At 49.2% G+C, this 21980-nt stretch overlaps 1 long non-coding RNA gene across 10 annotated transcripts in view; it reads left to right on the top strand.

Annotated features, from left to right (window-relative positions):
- LOC140657603 (uncharacterized) overlaps positions 1-21980 on the top strand; it is a 92822-nt gene that overhangs the window by 13087 nt on the left and 57755 nt on the right. For 5 of the 10 annotated variants that reach the window (XR_012044402.1, XR_012044400.1, XR_012044399.1 and 2 more), the window contains one exon: positions 10244-10400. The exons of 1 other annotated variant lie outside the window; for it this stretch is intronic. This is a non-coding gene — a long non-coding RNA (uncharacterized lncRNA). Of the gene's footprint in view, positions 1-8814; positions 8984-10243; positions 10401-21980 lie in introns of all 10 variants that reach the window. 4 more of the 10 variants (XR_012044395.1, XR_012044397.1, XR_012044404.1 and 1 more) reach the window with 1 other exon arrangement.

The following is a 21980-nucleotide window of genomic DNA, read 5'->3' on the forward strand; positions in this document are numbered from 1 at the left end:
TAGGGTGATGTTTTATTTTCTGAATTTCAAAGGGGGCTTATGCACTTGAGTATTCAAAATTAATAGTTCTGGCTGCTCTAAAGCAATTATCTTCTTTCAGTGAGCAGTCTCCAAAGAAAATGTTATTGTAGACAAGCTGCTAGGGAAGCAGATGAAATGCTTTGGGGCTCAGTTACAAAGAGACCAGTCCTTCAGTTGCTGGTTCCTGCTCCCCTCCTGTGTAGCCCCTTCCACAGGGAAATCCAGCTTTCCTATGAAATTAGCCGTGAGGTGTCAGAAACTGGTATCTGTGCCTTTCTGGGGATTTGAAGTGGCTGGGATATATCAGGGGCTGTCCTTGGAGCAGGGCTCCAAGGCTTGTTGATACAAATGCATCTGGGTACCATTACATCGAAACTGAACCGGGCAATGGGAGCTGCTGCGTAGTTTTCCTCTTGCAGATTTCTAACAGTAGTTAATACAAGGGGTGCCCAGCCTGGTCAAAGCAACGGAGTCCTAAAGGCTAATGCCACGTAGCATTAGCATCTCTGAAACCACTTTTGTGAGCTTATGTGCCTGCTGTTAGGTGTGAGGTGTGCTCTGCTGATGTATGGATACCATAGCTGGAATGTCTGCTCCTTCGGGGAAGCAATGCCAAGAGGAGAGTTGCCTCTCTGTTTTGCATGAGCACTCATGATGCTCCAATTCCCACCCCCACATTTTGGCCTGACCTTAAAAAGGAATGGTGTGTTGTCTCCTGATTGTGCATACAAGTACGATGAGCGGTGAGGCTGTGGGATGGAGAGGCTTGTGCCGTGTAAGCTTGTGCCTACCGGCTCTTGGGGGGTGGATTTCACTGCCCGTGCCTCAGAGCAGATGCTGCTGTTGAAAGCTTTGATGTGCCTTGCCTGTCCTTGCACCAAGCTTTGTACATCTGTTTCACTGCAGGGCCCAGCTCTGATCCACTGTGGACATTCAGGATTTGGTTTCTTTAGATCCTGGCTCTAGCTGTGCTGACAAATCTGACTGTATTTGTCCTACTCGGGCTGACGTGATCTATTAGAGTCCGGGTCACCGCTATTGCAATGCCTCCAGCCTGTGTGTTGGGGCAGTGGCAGCCATGCCTGCCTGCTGCTCTGGTGGCTCCGGTGGCAGACAGAGCTTCCAGATGCAGGGTCAGAGCCAGGAGCATCAGGTATCGTGTATCAGCATGAATTATTCTGGGCAAAATGAGTTTGCTTTTAATTCCGTGTGAGACGCACCTAACAGAGCTGGTTGCCCACATTATGCAGAGCAGCAGCGTCGCCTCTGCCAAAATAGTGCCTAAGGAGCTGGAAAACCTCAGGGTCTCACTCAGGCTGTTGGTGGCACAGAGTATGGTGCATTAGGAGATGGTTTGCATGCTGATAGCAGCCACAAAGGAGGGTCCAGAGGGACACTGTCCAGTCCCTCCACCCCTGGACACTTGTCTCATGCTGTCTGCTCCTTCTGTGGCCATGGCACCGTGTATGGACACGGTGGGGATGCAACGACATGAATGTCACCTGAGCCAGGGAAAGGTGTTGCCAAGCCAGAAGCTGAGCTCCGGTCACTGGAGTTTTATTTCAGGGTCCTTAAGCACAAGGCCATTTTCTTGCCCTGAGAAACTCTTAAGACAGCTCGAAAAGCAAGGATAAGCTCCCCAAAATGGAGTGGCAAACAGACGCCTGTCAGATCAGTATTTCTTCTTTCTTTTTAAAAATTATTTTGAAATACTAGCTGGAGTGAAATCTAAGTAGCAAGGGTGGCAGGGGAGCCCCATGGGTGTGTTTCCTTGTGTGGAACAGCTTGTTTAGCACTTCCCCAGGTGTTGGGAGAGCCCACAGAGTGATTGCTTTAATGTTCTTGGATGCTAGAGTGACATGTGCCATGAGACCTCATGGTCTTTGCACTGCCTGTTGAAATACAAATTTATAGCCATGTCCTGGAGCAGACAGGGGAAATGACAAGCTGCTGATCACCCCTGCTTTCCTCTCCTGGGATGCTGGCAGGCTTCTACTGTTGTTACCTGCTTGTTGATGGCTTTTTCAACACACCTGCACTTACCTGACATGATGCCTGCCAGAATAGCGGCCTCCTATTGAACAAGTGCAGCACAGATGACTCCAGTACTCTCTACTACTGGTCCCAAGTCCACTCTCATCTTTGCCCAGTGCTGTGCTCAGCAATGCTGCATACAAGAGCGGAGAGCGAACGCAATGTGCGCTTCAGCTACTCCATAGTGGCTTGTCTCCAGCAGTGGACCTTGGAGAAGTATCTCCTCTGGGGACCCTTCCTATTGACTCCCACTCTGGCATCTTGCATGACCAGATGCAGTTTCTGCACTTTCTGGGTATCACCAGCGATAAAGCAATCCCTTCCCACATTTCTCTGCTCCTGGGAAATGGAGAGCTGCAAACATGTTTACAAAGCCTGGATGTCTCTGTGTGTGTATGCCTGGGTTGGTGGTACTGGACCCGCAGAGATCCCATGCTGGACCAAATGGGGAGAGAGGGATTTATCTGGGGTGAGGATCGTGTCTGTTGTGACACAGGAAGGACTATGGTAAATATTTCTGTGCCAGCTATGGTTTGTTATGATCACATAGATTCAAAATAAGTCATACCTGGTACTTAGAGAGGAAATACAGCTCAAAACTTCTCATTAACTCTCAACCTGACAGAGGCGAGGTGCTTGGTCGTGCAGTAAGATGAAAGGTTGGTTGGCAGTAGCGCCCGCTCCAGTGAGCGTGGCAGGGCTGAGAGGCTGCGCTTGTGGCGGCTTCACAGCAGTCTGTCAGGGTAACGGAGATGCTCCGGTCATGCAGGGTAATGTGTTGTGGAAAGAGGCTACGTGGACATTGAAGCCCTGTTTTCTGAGAGGTGAGGTTCCTGTAGTGGTAGTTTCTGTGCTCTGGGCTGCATTGCGTTTGGGTGAGTTGAAGAGGCTTTAACGATGGCTATATTCCATGGGTCAGTTGGGTGACCCACGGAATATAGGGTCACCTCTGCCAAAATAGTGCCCAATGGGTCAATTGGACCTTACAAGACATGATGGGAGTCTGTGCTCACCATTAGCTGAACATTGTGATCTACCAGCTCCAAACTGTCTGCTCTTCCCCCAGAAAGCCTCCGAATATGTTGTTTCTGTTCCCAGTCTTACACTCTTTAATGGGTTAGGAAGTTTTTCTGCGTGCATGCTGAGATGGGGGGGGGGAATATCTCAATTGCAGCAGGTGCTTGAAAACATTGCTGCCTGCAGCAGATGATGAAAGCAAAACTAGCCAGGAGGCAGACTGAAGATGAGAGAGATCAGTAGAAAGAGACCTGCAGCCCTCTTTGCAGATATATCTAAATGATAGGCTTGCGTTGGCAATTACGAGTCACAGGATGTTATAGCTATGTTTCCTGATAGCCCTTTCCTTTGGGCTCAGTCAATATCTCCAGCAAGGCTTCAGGGAGCAGGGATTTCTAGCAAAGAGCTATTTAGCACTCACGCAGCAGCTCTCTTCAAGCGCCCTTGTGCCAAACCCTGCACAAAACAGGCAGTTCACATGCCAAGGGCTTGCATTGGGGTTGTATATGGCAGTGGATCTCTGTGTTCTTGCGTTTGAGAGAAAAACATCTCTGCCCTGAGAAAATGAGTCCCAGCCTTCCCATGGGGTCTCCTTGGGTACTTCTGCATGTTTCCTGTCACTTGGAGTGTTTTACCCTCTGTGAGAGACAGGCCTTTCTAGGCTCAGCCTGGGTGTTAGCAGCTGGGGTGGGAGAAACCCATCTTGTTTCTTTGCAAAACACGCGTGCTCTGAGACCTATCAAGTCTTGATGATCGCTCTCTAATTCTGGATAACAAACTTCTTTCCCCACAACCTCTATGTGTGTGAGCATAAGCCAGGACTATATGCCAGGGAAAAAACTGCTCTGGGTCACCAGAGCTTCTCTTCTCCACTTGAGGACATCTTGTATGCATTATACTTCTTTTTTTTGTATAAGCTGAGTTTTTGCATCGAGGTAGGTGAAAATAACCTAGTAGAGTGTGGGCATGGCTACATTTTTGGGGACATCTCAAGAGCACTCCAGTGCTTCTGACATTCAACCTCTTCTATGTACTCGGTCTCTTTGTCACTGCAGTGTGGCACCCAGAAAGCCACATGTATACTGTGTCATCCTTCATAAAATCTCGTTTCATTTGAAGCCAGAAGCAGAGGAGAGTTGAGTTTGTTAGGACACAGGCTCTGGGATGCGGTAGGTGGCTTTGCCGCAGACTCCCCGTTGGCAGACAGAAGGTGCCGAGGCAGTAACCTGCCCATCAGGACCTTCAGGCGAGTAAACCAAGATGCTCTACAGCAGGCGTGAAGATGTCTTCACCAAGGGCCACCCAGCTGTGTGCTTCCCTTACCTGGCTCATGAGGTATAACCTGGCTTGCAAAACCCTCCTGACAACAGATAGCAGCATCTATTATGTGGGGTTTAATCTCTGTGCAGCTCAAATCCTCTCTGGGAGCAGGTGTCGGGTATAGTTTGACAGCTAATAGCCTGGCTTTGTTAATGTGACACAGCATAGAGGAAACACTGCGTTCAGGTTCTGGCTCAAGTGTGTAATGCACATTTGGAAAACGAATTGTGATTTATGACGAAGCCTGTACAACCCAGCGTGACTGCACCGTTTGGCTGCCTGTGTATGTACTCATCTCCTAGCGTTTCTTTATAACTTCTCAATGTTTTATTTCACACTCCACGTTCCCCTGCTGAGCCTGTCAACCTGGAAATTAGACTCTGAGGGGGCTTAGCCAACCAGAGTCAATTGATGCCATTCCCAGCCCATCTCAAACAATCTGCTGGTCACCACGCACTTTTACTACAGCCTTCATAAACTAGGTCTGAGCTTGCCGCAGCGTGCGAGGAAGGGATGTCTCATCTGTTGTATGGAGGATCCTTTGCCTGGGTTTGGACTTAAGCGAAGGAGCCCATCTCTATATGTCTGACCTGGCTGTGACCAACATGAAGGCCAAGCTCCTGGGATCCTTCAGATTCATATGCTTCTGCCTTGCTCTGTGCCACGTCCTTGTTCCGGCAGGCTTGCTTGTCTTGTTATTCAGCCTGGAATACTCATGGGCCAACTTCTCCTAAGAGAGACCAGAAATCTGGGTCACCGCTTATGGGCTGAAGTGTGGAATTAAGTAGCACTTGTTTGATAAGCTTGCTCCCTGTAAGGAGAAAGCATCCTGGTGTGATGTGAAAGGTGCCTTTGAAGCCTCAAGAGATTCTGGAGGGAGGAAAAATAGGGGAAAAAATCTAATCCTAAATTTAATTGGCATTAGGAACTTGCCTTTTGTGTATTAAAATTCTGCGCCAGCGTGGTAGCTGTGCTGTGATTATTGCAGGAATGAGGGAGAATTCCTGTGTGTTCAATTTGCCATCAGCCATGGACGCGTGTGTCAGTTCCCTCTAATTATACAGATCAGTAGTTTTCCTTAGAGATTGATCATATTTCAACACAAAGGCACTCAAAGTGCATTTATGACAGTTTTCCCATAAACGGACGTGGCCTCCTTTTACAGCAGAGGCACCCCTGGTTGAACTAAATTTCTGCATGTCCTTGGGTCTCGGTGCCCCCGAGGAGGAGGCAGTCACAGCTCTGGGAGAGCACAGAGGCAGCTTTGTTCCAAAGAAAACCTGGCTGTTACCTTTCACGGGAAGTCCAGCCTACAGCCACAGCTTATTGAACCTCTCCAATACTCTGCCGCTGTCCTTGCTCAAGGTCCAGGTTTAGCCAGCCGGCTTTTGACTGTTGACTACTAGAGTCAATATCCTCCAGACTGAGCCCAAGAAGTTTTCCCTTCCTCTTGAAATCTGCACCATTTTTGTTTCTTTGTAAGTGTTTGGATTTTCAGGTAAGTTAAATGTACCTTTTCAGATGTTTCAGGCAGTACTTTGTAGAGAGGCATGAATAAGGAGTGTACAGCGTGAGTTCACCAGGGTTCATAAAACGTTTGCAATTCCCCAGTCGTCACTGGAGTCAACGCTAATTCCAGATCCTAAACTAGAGGCCAGGTTTTAAAAGCTTGTGTGCAAAAAATAGTACTCATCTTTGATCATCATATCCACCATCTGACAGCTGAATTGTTTATCCAGTGGAAAAAAAGCTGTCATTTTTATAGCCAGCTATAGCAAATGTGAACTCTGACTACAGACAGGGCGGCCTTAAGGTATCAGAAGTTTTATTTCTGTGTTGTAAGTCAAGAGGAATTATGGAGATGAGTGGGTTTTAAGACTGCACAGTGTAGAAGCAGAATACATGGGGACAGAAGAATATCTATAAATTGCAGTGATCTAGTATCTCAAAATAAAGCTAGCGCTTCCTTTACTCATGCACAGGGATTTTATTGCAAGTTGCTCTGATTTTCCTGCAAGACCTCTACCACAATTGTCTTGGCTCTTGCTGTGACATTTCCAGCTCCTGAAAAGCTTCAGAAATGAATTCACTATGATTTGACATCCTTACCTTCAGAAGGGTGCAGTGAGTCAGGGTGTCCTATTTAATATGACCATATGAACGGTTTGTTAACAATGGAAGTGTTTAAAGTTGGTGGTTTTTTTCAGGGGTAATTGGTTTTCCAGATAGAAAAGCACTCTTCAGATTTTATCATCCAGCAAAAATTTGGCTCTTCCAGAAAATCATCTTGGTATGAGTTTATGTAGGAAGTATGAGACCCTCAGTCCTTGTTATTGCAGAACTCTTACTTCTTTTCTCTGGAATTATATTTTGAATGGTGGTCTTTATGCTATGTTTCTGCAAGTGTTGATGTCTATACAACTCCACTAAGACTAGGATTCCACATATGCTTTAATATTTCATCAAGGACCAGGAGATGTGTCAAGGTAGAGCTGAGTAGACTTACACAGGTTTGAATCTTGACATCTGAAAGAGAAGGCAGTATGTCTGGGTGGTGGCTCTTTAGAGAAAAGGTAGATGAATGCAAGTGGCAGAGCTGATATGGAAAATGGGGAGGAAAAAGTGAAGACTTGTGTGTGCAACTCCTGACCCTGCTGGTGGAAGGGAGAGCTGGGCACAGCATCTGCTGCCCAGGGAGGACCTACACCAGCATCCCCCGCTGCCATCGTCACTTGGCCAAGGCTCCTGCCTAGGTTTTAGGTTGCCCTGGGCATTTTGTATGTGTGCTAGGCTGGAAGGAGAGGTTACGGGTGGTCAGTTAGCTGGTTCTTCCCTTGCCCTATTTCCTGAAGAAGGTCAATGTCTAGAGGCTTCCACTCCCTCGTGCAGCCTGGCATGTCTTTTTGACTAAAGCGGTGTTTTGAGACTGTGTTTAAGACTACTGGCCTCAAAACCCTCTGAGATCTGAAAACATTGGTGTTATTCCCTAGAAAGGCAGATGGGGATGATTTGGGCAAAAGGCCCTTACGCTGTTCTGCCTTGCAGCAGCACCCTTCTGACTTTACGGGCCTCTCCTGGGTAGGGATGTCTACAGATACTAATATATGAAGCTCTGCAGCTTAGGGCTTCAAGGGCTTTTCCTTTTACCAGACACAACAATGATGTATCTGTATCAAAGTAGGACCCCACATCACCTGTCTTGAGCGCTGTTTGAACCACGGTGCTGTATTTCCTGCATGTGCCTGTGCTGCAGAAGATGATATGCTTTGGAGTTGTGCAAATGTGTTTAACCAGCTATCTTTGCCTTCCCTCTGCCATAGAGTCTATAGCTTTGAACTCCACCCCCAGCTTACTTTCTGTGCACAAGGAGTACAGCCTCAATGAGTGGGATGCCTCCAAGTCTTGTTAATTTAGGCACAAATCTAGTAAGCGATAGTCCTTTTTGCATTGGTTTTACTGTATGTTTTATCACGAAACACTGCAGGCTACAGCCATTAAGCAGCACTCTCTAAAATACAGTATTTGAAGGTAGAGAAAGATATGCGTATCTTAATTGAACATCTGTCCTAGAAGGAGCTGAAAAAGCAGTCGTCTGCCAGTAGCTCTCATGCTGTCAGCAAGCAGAGGGCTGGTCTCGTGTGCTGGACCTCAGCTGACCACACAGCCTAGCTGCAGCGGGTGCTGTCATAGTGAAGGGTCTCCCTGTGTTACTCTCTGCACATGCCCCCAGTATAACACCCCATAATGCTTTGGAGCAGCCTTGGGTCTGCTGGACCCAGATCGAGAGCACACTGCACAGTCATGAGGTCCCTGAGATACCACTGCCCTGCTCTGCAGCATCTCCTCTTGTCCCTCGCTGTGAAGTACCCCACTCGCTCATCCATCGCTGCTGACTGACTCCCCGTGGGGCTAAAACAGGCTGACTCTGCCTCCTGGGTATCTCTTGGCCAGGCATAAATCCCTCTTCACTCCTGCTGGGAAAGCAGCCGTCAACAGCAAGGACCTCTGCAGGGTCTTGCCACTGCCTGCCCCAGCGTTGCTGCCCAGCATGAAACACTGGGGGATCTCTGTTGTGTTTCTGCTCCAGCGGCTTCAAACAAAAAGAGCTTTGTGTTTGTGTCTCGCGTCTTAATTTTAATGAAGGCACGTTTTTGCCCATGCTGCAGTCAGGAGACTAGCAAAGAGCAGGCACAATAAGAGCAAATGGGCCAGGTCCTCCCTCCCGGATTGCATTTAAGTGCAATAAATAAACAGAGGCTGTTAAATGCTTAACGCGCCAGAGAGCGTTTTGCCAGCTTGGCTCCAGAGGAGGCTTTCCCTCCTGCAGGTCCGGGGAGTCAGCTGAGGGGACAGGAAAGTTTCACAGCAGTGTTCATAAGCCTTAAATGCTAACAGCAGTGTTACTGCTGTGCTTAAATGCAGCTCTTGCTAATGAGACGGAGCCATCCTTCCTCCAGACGGGTCTCTTTCTCCGTGCCACAAATCCATGATGCTGTTTGAGATTAATGACAAGGTCTGATCGGGGGGACTTGTGTCCACGCTGGGATGATGCATGGTCTCATCAAGCCTGTTCCTACTGAGAGTGACCCTGGTAAGCAAACTCCTACCCGAGCACCGTCAGGTGTTTCTAGGAAGTTGGAGCAAAACCTGAACCGACTCCAGCATTTTATGACTTCCGAGTCACTCAAGGCATGCTGAGACAGTGAAACCCTCAGATGAGGAGTAGCAGGGTCATACTTTTCACTAAAAGACATGTTTACTTTTGTGAGACTCTTCAGCTGGCTTAAAACCAATTCGGCAAAGCTGAATTTAAAACCAGGCAGAGTCGCAATGCAGGCTGCCTTTTGGGAGGTTTTAAGGTAGACCAGCCTTTCTGCCTGGACCTGCTTTCAAAACATCTGAAATCAGCCTGGACCAGAGTATGTTTTCCATTTGTGTTCACATAACTTGGGTCTGGGGGGAGTCAAGGTTTTGATCTTTTACTGGTGCTTCAGTAGGATTAGCTAGTTTACTACAAGGTGTTTACTGGTTTAAACTTCTCAAGTAAGATGAAATGTAAGACGGTCTGATGCTACAGCAGATGACTTAAATTTTTATATCAAGGATTGAGCCATGACGAAGTGCTGGTCACCGTTATATCCCATTTTCATGAGCTGCAGTGTGATTGAGAGGGAAGATAGAATTGGGACAACAGAGGGGAAAAGGTCAGGAATAGAGGAGGGGGGAAAGCACATTGAGTAAAGTAAGAAAGTGGTTGTCAACCTTATCTAACAGAAAGAGGAAGATGCCTATGGGCTTCAGCAGGATCAGCAATGGGCAAGTAATATTGGAAAAAGTTCTACAGGCGAAATACTTTGTGGCTAGAGGCATGGCCCAGCTGGAAGCTTTCTGTCAGCACTTGCAAGAATTGGGTGTGTTGACAAAGCTATACTTCTGAGAACAGCTGAGGAAGGTGCTTCAAAGCGTGTACTTCTCCCCCAAAGGAGCAGAAAACTCATCCAGCACAGTGAAGGCACTGGAGAGGCTGGTGGACACCAAGAGCAACCTTCGGGTCCTTTTCCAGCTAAAACCAGTGGCTTTGAAAAAGTGTCATTGTGGGGGAACAGTAAAACTGTTTCAGCCTGTCTCCTGCCTACTAGATGGTAGCAAAGCACTTAGCTAGCCCTGCCATCCCACTGAAAGGTGAGAGGTGCTTAATAAGGAAATTTAAAGCCCCACGGTCTTGTACTTTGACTTGGCATCTGTCAGTGCGTTCTTTGTGCTGCCAATGGCTTAATTAATCCCTTTTATTTCTCCTGTGCCATACAATGCAGCCTGTTCAGTAATTGTGTAACTGCTCTGCTTCTTTCAGATGGATGGATACCTGCCAGCAATGGTGTACAATCCTTCCTCAACACCAAGCACATTGTCCCAGGCCATCCCCGTTGGCACTAGGGAGTTGCCGCGCCAAGAGGAGACGGGTGGTTTTCCTGCTTGAGAAAAGCAGAAGATGCATTTGCATCCTGGAGGTATTACTAGAACCTGAAAGGGTTGCCTGGAGATGTGGCAGGACTCTCTGACCTGCTGCAGGTTGGTTTGTCTTGGGGACACAGCCTGAAATCTAGGCTGGCTCTGGGAAACCACACGTGGGCTCCTCTGCCTCCCCATCTTCCTACTTGGGAACCCAGGGACACAATATGGGAGGAAGAAGAGCACTTTGTGGCTGGGAAAGCCCTGCTCGGGTGCCTCCTAGTTCTCCCTCAGGAACCAGTCTCACGTTATGGATAGGGTGTGTTGCTGGAAACTGGAGGAGGGGGACAAAGCTTGAGAAACTCCGCTTGGCCCTTCACGTCCCAAGTAAAACAGGGATGCACTGAGAGCTACTTCTGCACTGAGCTACGTATTGGTGGTTCATGTTCTGCAGCATCCAGGAACCTACAGATAACTGGGCCCTGGAGCAGTAAAGCTTTCTGAGCAGCTCTCTTGTGCTCAGGCATGTGCAGGTGTAGCATGGATGCTCCTGCGCATGTATGGTTAGTTATAGTAGGTGTGAATTTTTAGGTGGTCCAAGGAGAGCTCAGATCTAAACATTTCTTTTTCTTCTTGAGATAGCAAGTGAGCCGCTAGCCTTACAGGCTGGAACAGTAGCGTGGAGGCAGCTTCTCAGGGACACATCAAAGCCAAGAAAGCTTGTGCTGGAGAAAAGAGTGGGCTATGTTCAGTGTGGGCTTTTTAAGTAAAACCACTTCAAATGTGTCCACATTTTTTGGTGCTAAAAAAAGATAGATTAGGATCTCCTTGCCAGTTTGAAATTATAGACTTTGCTCTGGGGACCACACTGCCAGACCACCCTTTTCTATTTATCACCCATAGCAATTTCCTTGGCCTTTAGGAAGCAAGATGGGTAAGCTGAACATTGTAATTACTCTGGAGGTTACCAAGGCACTTTCTCCACCCCACTGAAAACTGTTATGAAGCCTGTGCTGTAACTAAAGCTTCTTGCAAAAGCCAGGCCCAATAATACTTTGAGGTGTCTACCATGCTTATGCATGAAGGTCAGCCATGAATTTTGTGCTTCAAAGAGAGCCAGGCTGCAGTTAGATATGCAGCTCCATATCTTTTTTTTCTGCCTTCCTCCCAGCCCTTTATTCCCAGAGTTGTTAGGCAGCTGCTATTCCCGTGTGACGGGAGTAGTCATGCCAAAAACATTTCCGTGCAATTACAGCTGTAATCTCTTCCTCACCCAAGCGTGCCATCCTGCATTTACCATTCACGCCAGGACAGATCTGGGAGCATCCCACCTTCTACGTGTCATGGAAGAAACCACCCCCTTTCTCATGCAGCTCTGCAAGAGCTCTTCCCTGCTTTCATTGCTGCCTGAGTGTTGAAGGCTACAGACTCATGTTCAGGAAAAAAGGCAGGAGTGGGGGAAACGGGCCACAGAGAAGCTCTGCTGAGCCCTGCTTTCTCTGCAAACCCTTGAGTACGGTGGTTTGCATGACTTTCCAGCCTTGCCCAAGCCTTTGACCTGAGTGACTTGGCTGCGTGGAGACAAACCTCACTTTTACCCAAGCGGGATCATCTTCCTCGCTAGCCAATGGCCTTCATCACTTGTGTGCCAAGCCGATCGTGCTGGTGAATGCACAAGCACCGACCATCCATCCTCTGGATGCAGGAGTCACGGTCTGCTGCCATGACTGGGCTTGTGTGTGCATGGCCTCCGGCTGCATGGCCTCATCTAATTTGTTTAGCTGGCACTAATCAAATAAGAGGCAGCAGGAACTTCCCCATGTCATTCTCCAGTAGTCTTTGGTTCTCTTGTGATTCGGCTCCTCCACTGTCCTCCAGACTGCTGCGTCCGTAAATTCAGGGGATGTTGGTTGTATTTGTGGGCTACTGTGCTTGATGCCTTCTGCACTATAAAGTGATGGGTGTTTTCTACTGTCTTCAGAGTTGAAAAGATCTCACTGTCATGCCTTCAGAGTCATAAATCTTTGGTGCTGTATGTGAAAAATCATGGCTGCTGCCCTGTAAATAGCAAGCCAGTGAGGCCTGGGGTTAAACCTGAGAAAGCAAACTGGCTGGAGCTGTAAGCGTGGTCAGCGGCACATACCAAATGTATCCCCAGGTTACCAAGGTTAGGCCATGAGTCGGAAGGGGTATGGGACATATGATAGAGTGCATGCCTGACCTCTGCTAATAAATAGGAGAATCATTTATCAAGGGTGGGAGTGTTGCACTGGTTCTGAAATGCAGCCACAAGTGCATCTCAGTATTTGCAGCCCGCTCTGAGCTGCAACCAAATATGTTGAACGTGCTCCCTCAATAAAAAGGAGTTCCTCTAGTGCTATGCAGTGAGGACTAAAGGGTTGAGCCAGCCCCAGGGTACTGGTGGAGTTGCTCTTCCATAGACACTTCGCTTCATTCCTTCTCCTCCCATCCCCTCATCCTGCACATTTCTCTAGCGCTTCGGTCTCTTATTAGTTTATTATCCCAGTCCCCTTGAAGGCAGAGGGTGTGTTTCCTCATATATATGCTGGGGAAACCAAACGTATGGTGTATACCATGGTTCTGCAAGAGAATCGCAGACTCCAACCTGGCCCCCTCTGCCCCCCCTCCATGTTCCCAGCTTTCCTGAGTTGCTGTAGGGGAACAAGTTAACCTGAACCTTGCAACAGGCTTTGGAAATCTAGTGCCATTATTGGGGGTTTTTTTGTAGTATAGTTTTGCTGACTTGCAGCATCCCTTCAGGGCTCCTTGTTGGCTGCAAAGCCTTGCAGCAAGTGGGTGTTGATGGAGTACAGCACTTCTGCAGGTCCACGAGGCTCCTCAGCATAAGAAGAGGTAAGAGTTGAAATTAGAGGCATCTCAGGTCTAGGTGGGGCTTGGCAGGTGCCTGTGGGGCTAAAGCACAGAGCAGACAAAGGTGGGCTGCTGCCACCTTCACTTCAGTCCCCTTTGGTGTTGAAAGCATGCGTGAAACACCGGGCACCTTTGTTCTCTGACAGGAAAGCCACAGCTGCACACGTGGTGCCCCATGGTCCACAAGCAGACTGCACAGAGAGGATGGAGCCCCTGCCATCTCTGTTGAGGTACAAGCATGTGCTTTTCTCTCCAGAGATCCACTGTGGATAAGGTCAGATGGGTTCCAGGTCTTGAGCTTGCAGTCGTTCTGGTGCCTGAGCCATGAGAGCTTCTCATCTCTCTGATGGTACCTCCTGCCCCCTGAACATCTCTTCTTGCCTCCTTGTGGTCCTGCAAGAAGCCCTGCTCCTTCACTTTAACAGCAAGAGAATATTCTATCTGCCTCCTGTGGTTAAACCCCAGGCAGAGGGAAAATGGTTCATCAGGAGGGGTCCCTGAGGTCATTATGGGTTGTATCTCTCTCCAGGCGACCTGCGTGCAGCACAGGAACGCAGGGGAAAGGTGACACTTGGTGCAACAACATGCTTCCTGCTGCCGCTGCTTCCATTGCTCTTGGCCCTTGGGACAGGCATCTTCTCAGCGTTGCTTTATGGACTCCAGGTGTTCCAGTAGCCCAAAGACTGCCGGTGGTGCCCAAGCTGTGACAGGAGCTCTGCGGGCCAGCAGCCAGGTGGGCTGCCACAGCAGTTGGAGCAGTGCATATCTGGGTGCTGAGGCAGGGGTGTCCTGGCTGGAGGGTCCAACAGCTGGCTCTGGTGTTGGAGGTCTCAGGTAGGCTGGCTTGGAGAACTGGCAGTCTAACCGGTGTGGGGAAACGTAGACTACAACCCACTGATGGGGAAACTGAAGTGGACCACTTATCAGAAATACTTTTGTAGAGCCAACTCCTGCTTCTCTTGAATCATCCCCTGGGCAAGGGCTGTCATGGCAAGCTGGGCAGCCAGGAGACAGGGAACAGGCTTCTTTCGGGTGATGTGATGGGCAAACGGAACCCTGCACAGTTCTTCGTGGGGCTTTTTTCTTAACTTCTCATGCACCTGCATCTGAGTGAGTGAGTCTGCTTCTACTCATCCATGTCTACAGTTTTGTGTGTATGAAATCAAGGGAGGTTAACAGCAGGGAAATCATGTGCACTTGAGACCTTGTGCTAGAGTTAACTGAATCTTCTCCCTGTGGAAAATGCCTTTTTAAGCAAAACAAAGTTTGAGGGATTGATTTTTCATTGATATGTCCCCCACACAGATACTGAATTAGCATATTAATAGTGGGGAGGGAGGAATATCCCTTCTTGCAAAACTTAATATAGTTCTCTCCCCTCTGGTAGTTGATGGGGAGCAGCAGAGTTTGCCTCAGCTCAGAGCCACGCGATGAAAGCATTTCTTTCATCCTCCAACAGGGCTGTAGAGAAGCCGTGGTTGTGATACGGTGTCCACAGCCAGAATATGTGTTCTGTCCTCCGTAGGTAATGCCGCATGCACAGACGCCTCTAGCAGGCAGCAGGCTTGTGAACGCCTCGAAGGTGGTCCTGAGAAGGGACTGAGTGTCCCAGGTGGAGATTTGGGAGTGCAGCTGTGTATGGAGGCACTGCCCCTGAAACCCAAATTTACATCCCCTGACCACTGGAGAGTCAATATGGGAGTCTCCTTTCGGTGACCGGGGAGGAGGAGATGCTGTCACTGCTGAAATACAGGTCAGACTCTGCCTGAGTCTAGAGAGGAGATGGCTGAAAGACCGGGGTGGTTGCAGGGAATGTGAGCTGGGTCCAGCTGTTCCCGTCCAAAGCAAAAAGGTGCCTTCATCCTCAGCCAAAGGCAACTCGCTTCCCTGCCTGCGGGCCTCATGGTGTTGATAACTTCCCGATGCTGGTTGCAGAACGCACAGGGCACATCTGCTCCGCTTCCTTGGGCGGGTGCATCAAAGCACGGGCTGCGCTGAGATAAATTAGTCGTGAGCGTGTGCATGCAATTAGATGCCCAGCAGTTCCTACAGGAAAGGTTCAGCTTTTTCTCTGCTGTGGTGGTGCTCTGTGTGCAGCTGCCATGGATGTGGAGGGGAAAGCGTGTTTGTCTAGGATGCCTTTCCTTTGCTGCTACAGAGCAGCAGCTTCTGAGATGTGTTTTGTGTGGGGTTTCAATCCGTCAGGCAGAGAACAAAGTTAACCTAAAGGGGAGCTTGGTGGGGAGGGGAGACCACATCCCATTAAAAGTCAGCTGGAAAAAACTGTCCAGGATTAGACACATAATTTGCAGATCAGCTTAGTGTGTCATTTAGCCTGCTTGAAGCCAAAGTGCAGGTGAACATGTGTCTCGGCCATGGAGGGGGGGAATGGTGCTATCAAATACCCAGGGCTGGGGTCCGCATGTCTGTTAACACCTCCAGCAACAGGCAGAGCTACCTGGAGGCCGTATCAACTCTGCCTTCCCTGGCACTTGACCCTCACTGGAGAGGGCAGGAGCCAGCGTGAAGCCTGATTTAACAGCTTCCCTCAAAAAGCTTCCAGGGAAGGGGTGAGACTCGTGCTCCTCGTGCACGACGGAGGGAGGGCAGAGTCCATTTCCATCCCACCGTGTCACGTTCCTGCGGAGCCACGGTGGGAGCCAGCAGGACAAAGCTTCGGATGGCAGCTTGAGCGCAAAGGCAGTAGATCAAGCAGTGCAGGCTTCGAACAGAGCAGGGAATTCTGTTTCTTCATTGTTTCAAAACCCTCTCTCCCACCTCCCCGCTGGGGACGTACGCATGCAGCAGCGTGGGAGATCTAAGGGTTCTTCCGTGGCACTTGCTGGCAGGAAATCTCACAGACCAGTTCCTTCTGCCTTTCTAGAGTCCTCCTTGGTTACAGGCCCCCACCTTTTGCCACAGTTCCCAGCTGTGCCCCAGCTCCAGCAGCACAGGTTGTGAGCGGAGGTGACAGCCCGCAAATAGCTTGTGCCGTGCTTCCCTTCCACAAGTGTGAGACTGGCCGCCCGGTCGCAGGGACTCCGCTGACACAGAACCGAGCTCTGCATCCATCGTTGTGTCTCGGAGAGGTTTGCTGTCAGCAATAAACCTGATTTCCCCTGCAAGAATTTGATGTTCATTGAGAGTACAGCAGGCCAGAAAGGAGGAGAAAAAACCCCAAACCGTAGAACTTCACAGCTCTGTAGTAAGGGTAACTTGCTTGCAGTCTCACTGGAGGCTGGCGTAGGGTATGGTTCCCTGGTGCTTTGTACACTTCTGGTGTCTGTGCTGGCTGGTGACCTCCAAGTGTGGTGTCCCCACACTCAGGAAAGCAGCAATGCTCCACTCAAGCCCTTGAACTTGGTTGGAAAGAGCTTCCTAGGTTACTGCGTTGGAAGCAAGCAAGTTTGATGTCTAGATGGGATGTCTTTTAGCTAGACCTTGGGTTATGAGGCCGACATCAGCAAGATGAAGTTGATTATAATTGCTGGGGTGTTAAACCATTGCACCTGACAAATTGCAGGGGCATTTTCTTCCTGCTATTCTCCTATGAGCTGACCTCCTAAAAGGCCTTAGATGAAAGTTCTCCAGCCTCAGCAGGGAAATTTTAAGTTACCAGTCCTGGGGAGAATGCAGGTGGTTTCTGAGTCTTGGGATCTGGATTTATCACTGGTCTCCTGGCTGACTTTGGTCTTGTTATGCTGCTGCTGTGGCTGAGCTCACTTTCCTGGCTGATTTCTTTTCTAGGGTGTAGGCTTTCTTTGAGCTATCCAGGTAAAAAAGTGTATTTCTGTTACTCATTTCTTGACAACGTGAAGTCACAGGCAAGGACTAAGCTTGTGCTTACGTACAGACAGCACTTTCATGGAGAGCTGGAGTCATCTCCTCCGCAGACCGGATTCAAAGGGTGGTCCTGCATTCCTCCCATTCTTGGCTGAGCCAGTCGAAGTAGCAGAGAAGACCCCCCTCAGTGCCCCTCTGCTGCCAGCCCTTGGCACAGGAGAAAAATGCCATAATAAGCACCCGACTGGGGAACCGACAACCCTTTCCCTGTATTAAAAACCTGTGTTTTAACAGTACCTGCCACTTCATCTTCCAGCTATGCAGAGAAAGGGAAACTACGTTAAAAGGTGAAGTTACTAAAGAATGACATTTATACTAAGAGAGAAAAAGAAAATGACTCATTCACTAAAGCCTAAGGGCAAATTCAGTAGCTTCTGCACCTCAGCGGCTGTGTTGGTTGACTTTAAGAGGATTCTTTTAAACTCCCATTCCCTCTTTCAATACAGTGTTTCTCCTATGCTGATTGACTCGTTTCCTGGAAGTCTGTGAGCGAATGCAGCCTTCCTGGTGCTGTGTATCCAGGACAATTGTTTGGTGAAGGTGTGTTTTACCTGCACGTAATGGGGTGGGATAGGTGGTTCTTCATCACCAGCCTTGAATAAGGCTGGAATAACGGTGAAAATGCTGCCACTCAAACCTGTCTGTTTTGCTCCAAGGAGCGATAGGTGTTATTTCTGGTTCTCATGTCAAGTTTTTGGTGGTGGGTTTTTTTTATTTTTTTATTAAAGCTCTCCTACAAACTTTGAGGTTTGCTTAGAAGAGTGGGCTAGAGGTGGGATTCCTCCATGCCCGCTGCCGCCGCCTTGAGCTGCAGAGTTGTGTTGATGCGCAGACTGGCTTTGAATGAAGAGCTGGAATGACTCGCACAGTTTTGAGATGCTGCCAATATCTCAGTGGCCACTGGGTTGGGACCTTCCAAGTAGCGTTCTTTGCAGCGGGGCTGGATGGCATAGTTTTGTCCTGGATGCGAGGAACCATATTTAGTTCAGTGTAAGGAAAGGGCTGGGGGCAAGCTCATCCTCTCTCAAGATGACTTGAGCCTCTCTAGTCACCGAGCTCCTGCTTCATTTTTCCATCGAAGCTCATTTGCTTGATGGCCAGGCCTGCAGGGCATGTGGCAGTAGCCGGTCCCTATAAGTAGGTTGAAAAATTAAGCTTATTACACTGGAAGTTGTCAGCTGCATCTGAGTTTGGTGGTAGATTCATGTTTTGGGGAAAAGAAAAGCAGCTTGGGATCCCTTCCATTGTGCAGAGGAGATGAAAGCTGGTTGATCCCATGGGGAGAGGAGGCCTGCGAGAGCTCAAGAAGGAACAGTCTGGAAAAAACCAAACTTTTTTTTTAATGTTGAAAATGGAGTCCTTGGAGGAGTAATTCTGTATAATGGTGTATGTGGGATTATGTAGAGAAACAGAGGCAGGGCTGAACTGGGAGTTTGGGCTGACATATCACATCTGCATGGTATCCTGTTGATGGTTACTCCTTGCAGAACACAGCTGTTCCCCTTCTTGTACTGTCCTGGTTATAGATTGGCAGGAGGCAAGAGCGAGCTATATCACAGGGTCTGAAAGCTCATAGCGAAAAGCAATTGGTTTCTGATGCAGAGAATAATACAGGATGCTTGGATTTGGGACACAGATGATCCCTTGTGGTGCAAGATTGCATTTTTAACTGTCACAGTAGCCACGTGGTGATGAAATATTTCCAGTTCAGAGATGCCTGCTCTCAGCTGGTGTAAATCAGTGTGGATCCCTCCGAGGCTGCAATGACTGATAACAGCTTAGGTCCTAGCTTACGGTTTGTGTGCTGCTTGCACATGTACAGGAAAGAATGAGTAACTCTTCTTTTGGAAAACATGTTCTGCAGCCATGCCGAAACCCCTCTGCCAGAGGTTGTGTGCTGTTGAACAAGAGCAGGTGAGCTGTCTGGGCGAGGTGTGTTCCCCACCCAGCCCGCAGGATGCTGGTGGCTGTGCCCCCCCACAGTCCAGCTCTGTGTCTGCTGCCATTCAGTCTTGGTCCCTCACCCTCCTCTGAGCTGCAGGCTGGAGAAGTTTAGCCAAGTGGGTTGCTCTTGGGGTGGTGCTAAGCAAATGTAAACTGAAGACCAGTAGGAAGTGGTGCCTCTTTATATTGAAAAACCTTTGTTTCATTGCCTGCTTGTAGAAAATGCAAACCTCCCAGCCTGTGCTCTACTCCAAGCCCCCTCCTGCCTCTCGCCAACCCTGCCCTCATCTCCCTCCCTCTGCTGAGGTGAAGTGACTACTAAAGTTTACTAGAAGTAAATCTATTAAAATATTAATGCAGAAGACCAAAGCCCTCCACTTAAAAAGTGTGGCCCAGAGAAGAGGTCATTTGTCTGCAGATAGTTAAATCAATACATTGCTGAATCACTCTGCAAATTGAATCAGTTGCTGGGGAGAGGGAGCCCTGCGCAGTGTTAGCTGTTGGGCTTTCTCAAGCCTTGCTGATGCTAATGGCTTGGAGCAGGCAGCACCGATCTGCAGCTGGCCGGCCGGCTGCTCGAGGGGACACCGCACGAGGATGAAAAGCCAGGACAGCCCCAAGCTCATGGTCTGTCCTGGAGCTGCACAACAGCTGATGCCTTGCTCCTCTCCAGCTCCCTGCTCTCCTGCAGGAAAGGCAATCCTCCTTCCTTGATGGCTTCATGCAGCTATGCAGCCCCTCTGGGACCGTACAAGGGGTCCTCCCCATCTTGGCCGTATTGCTTTGCCCCTTGGGTCACGCTCTGTCCCGTGAGCACTGCTGTATGCGTGTTTGGTCCTCAGCAGGGCCGAGCCTGGTGCAGGCTCCCCCTGATACATGGCATATTTCATTATCTCCAGGCTTTCAGGTTAACCTCTGGGCAGCCCCACAATGATGGGTCATCAGATTTTTAGCCCGTAGTCATTTCCAGACTGTTATCTCTTTTAATCATAACTTGGCTGAGCAAGCCTTATTGAACTCTGTGAATCCCTCCACATAAATCAATCCCTCCAGACCCCGGTTGTGTGTTGTTAATCAGCTTTGAGCTTGCTCTGGTTTGTCAGCCTTTCTGGGAATGGCCTGCCAGAAGCTCAATGCAATCCAGATGCAATTACCAAGGTCCTATAGAGAGAAGGGATTACTTCCCTGCTCCACGGGCTGGGGTCTGTCTCTGCACAACTGCACTGGCCTTTTGTTTTTTTGCTGTATTGCCTTGCTGTGTGACAGATCCGGGCTAATCCATCAATGAGTCATGCTTCATGTGGAGCAGAAGTAAAGTTCAGAGGTGGTTCAAAGGGAAGGAGCGCTCTGCCTTGCACAGCTAGGCAGCAGGCAGCAAGGGTGGCCCTGGTTGACGTCGTTGCTTGCAGGTCCCGATGTGCAAGATTTGGGGCTGCATTTCTGCAGGTGGTTTGTGTGGCTGCTGGGTACGGATGATGTGAAGGCTAAGTGCATTGCAGGTGTATGCTTTGGGGTGAGGTGTCAGCAACAGGAACTTGGTATAATGACTTGTGTGATACACGTGATCTGACAACCTAAGGGTTGATATTGTCAACGACTGGACCGAGACCTAAGCCTGTCTGTAGGGAGCTGCCATGAATGCAAGGCAGACGCAAACCTCCTAGCTAGGGATGGGTGTAGGAATATGCCTGTACACTGCATGCATTTCCTTTTTTTGACACTATTTGGAGTCCAGAGAAGCTGCAGAGCCAACAGGAGCCCAAACAGGGCTCATCGCCCCTCCTCGTGGAGGGGTGGTGCTGGCATGCGTCCGCCTGTGAACCCTCAGCACTGCTGCGTGTGCGCAGGAGATGCTCTCAGCTCTGCCCCTTCGGCCTCCCCGTGCACCTGAGCAGAAGCAGCTCCATGGGCGAGAATCAAGGTTTGACCCATGGAGCCGGTGGAGGAAGAGAAGGATCAATTCCCCCCACCAAGGTAGGACAAGGAGGGAGCATCTGGGGAAATGAATACTTTCCAGGGAGACCATAAAGGACAGATCAAAGTGACTGGTGCTGGATAAAGGAGGGATCTTGATGACAGAAGGATGAGGCATGCCAATTACCAGCTGAGAAGGGCAGAGGGAGGAAAGAAGAGAGTTTGACAGAAGCGAAGAGTTTTTTAGGTAGCTTCTGAGGTGTAAAAGGGGAAGCAGCCGAGTCACTTCCAGCATCTTGCGCCAGTGCTGTCTGTACATGGGCAGCGTGATCCGCTCTTGAGAGCCAGCTCGTACCCTGATACACTTGGGTCCATGGTAAGTCTGTTGTCTCGCTAAAACAACAGCTCACTCCGGTGAGGGTACCCAGGAAAAAGGTGAGTCTGCTAGAGAGACACCAGCCTCTCCAATAGCTCTCCATCAGCAGAGATGTCTGAGACAAAATGCAAAAAAAACCCCAACCAACCAAACAAAAACACCCAACAGGTAATGCTGCTATTGAGATGATGGAGGAATACGGATGTTGAAGAAATACAATAGTCCAAGCCAAAAGTCCTCAGAAATGACTGCTTGGAGTGGTTATTGGGGAAGCAGGTGGAGTGTAACAGCCTCTGACTCTGCTGTTGCTTAGCCGTGGAGACTATGCCGGCTGAAATTTAGTAGAGCACTGTGCATGTGAACTGGGGACAAAAGTGTTGGCACTTGGAAAATAGCTCTGTCGTGATGGATTTGACACGTGTGCTGGGTGGGAGGGAGCATACTTGCGGAGCGAAGCAGAGGTCCAGGTGACGGCAGCATGGCTGACCAGGCATAACTTGTGCCTTGAACTCAGCTAAACTGGACTGGTGGCAATGAAGGACACGGGAGTCCCAAACTAGGCAGATGCTTTTCCTCTCTTGGAGAAAGGCATCATAACTAAAGCTTCCTAGCGTCCAACTAATTTTCATTGACTCCCCACGAACAATTATCAGTGTTGCAGAGGGCTGTT

Source organism: Ciconia boyciana, chromosome 10 (assembly GCF_034638445.1).
Source record: "Ciconia boyciana chromosome 10, ASM3463844v1, whole genome shotgun sequence".
Taxonomy (NCBI): Eukaryota; Metazoa; Chordata; class Aves; order Ciconiiformes; family Ciconiidae; genus Ciconia; species Ciconia boyciana.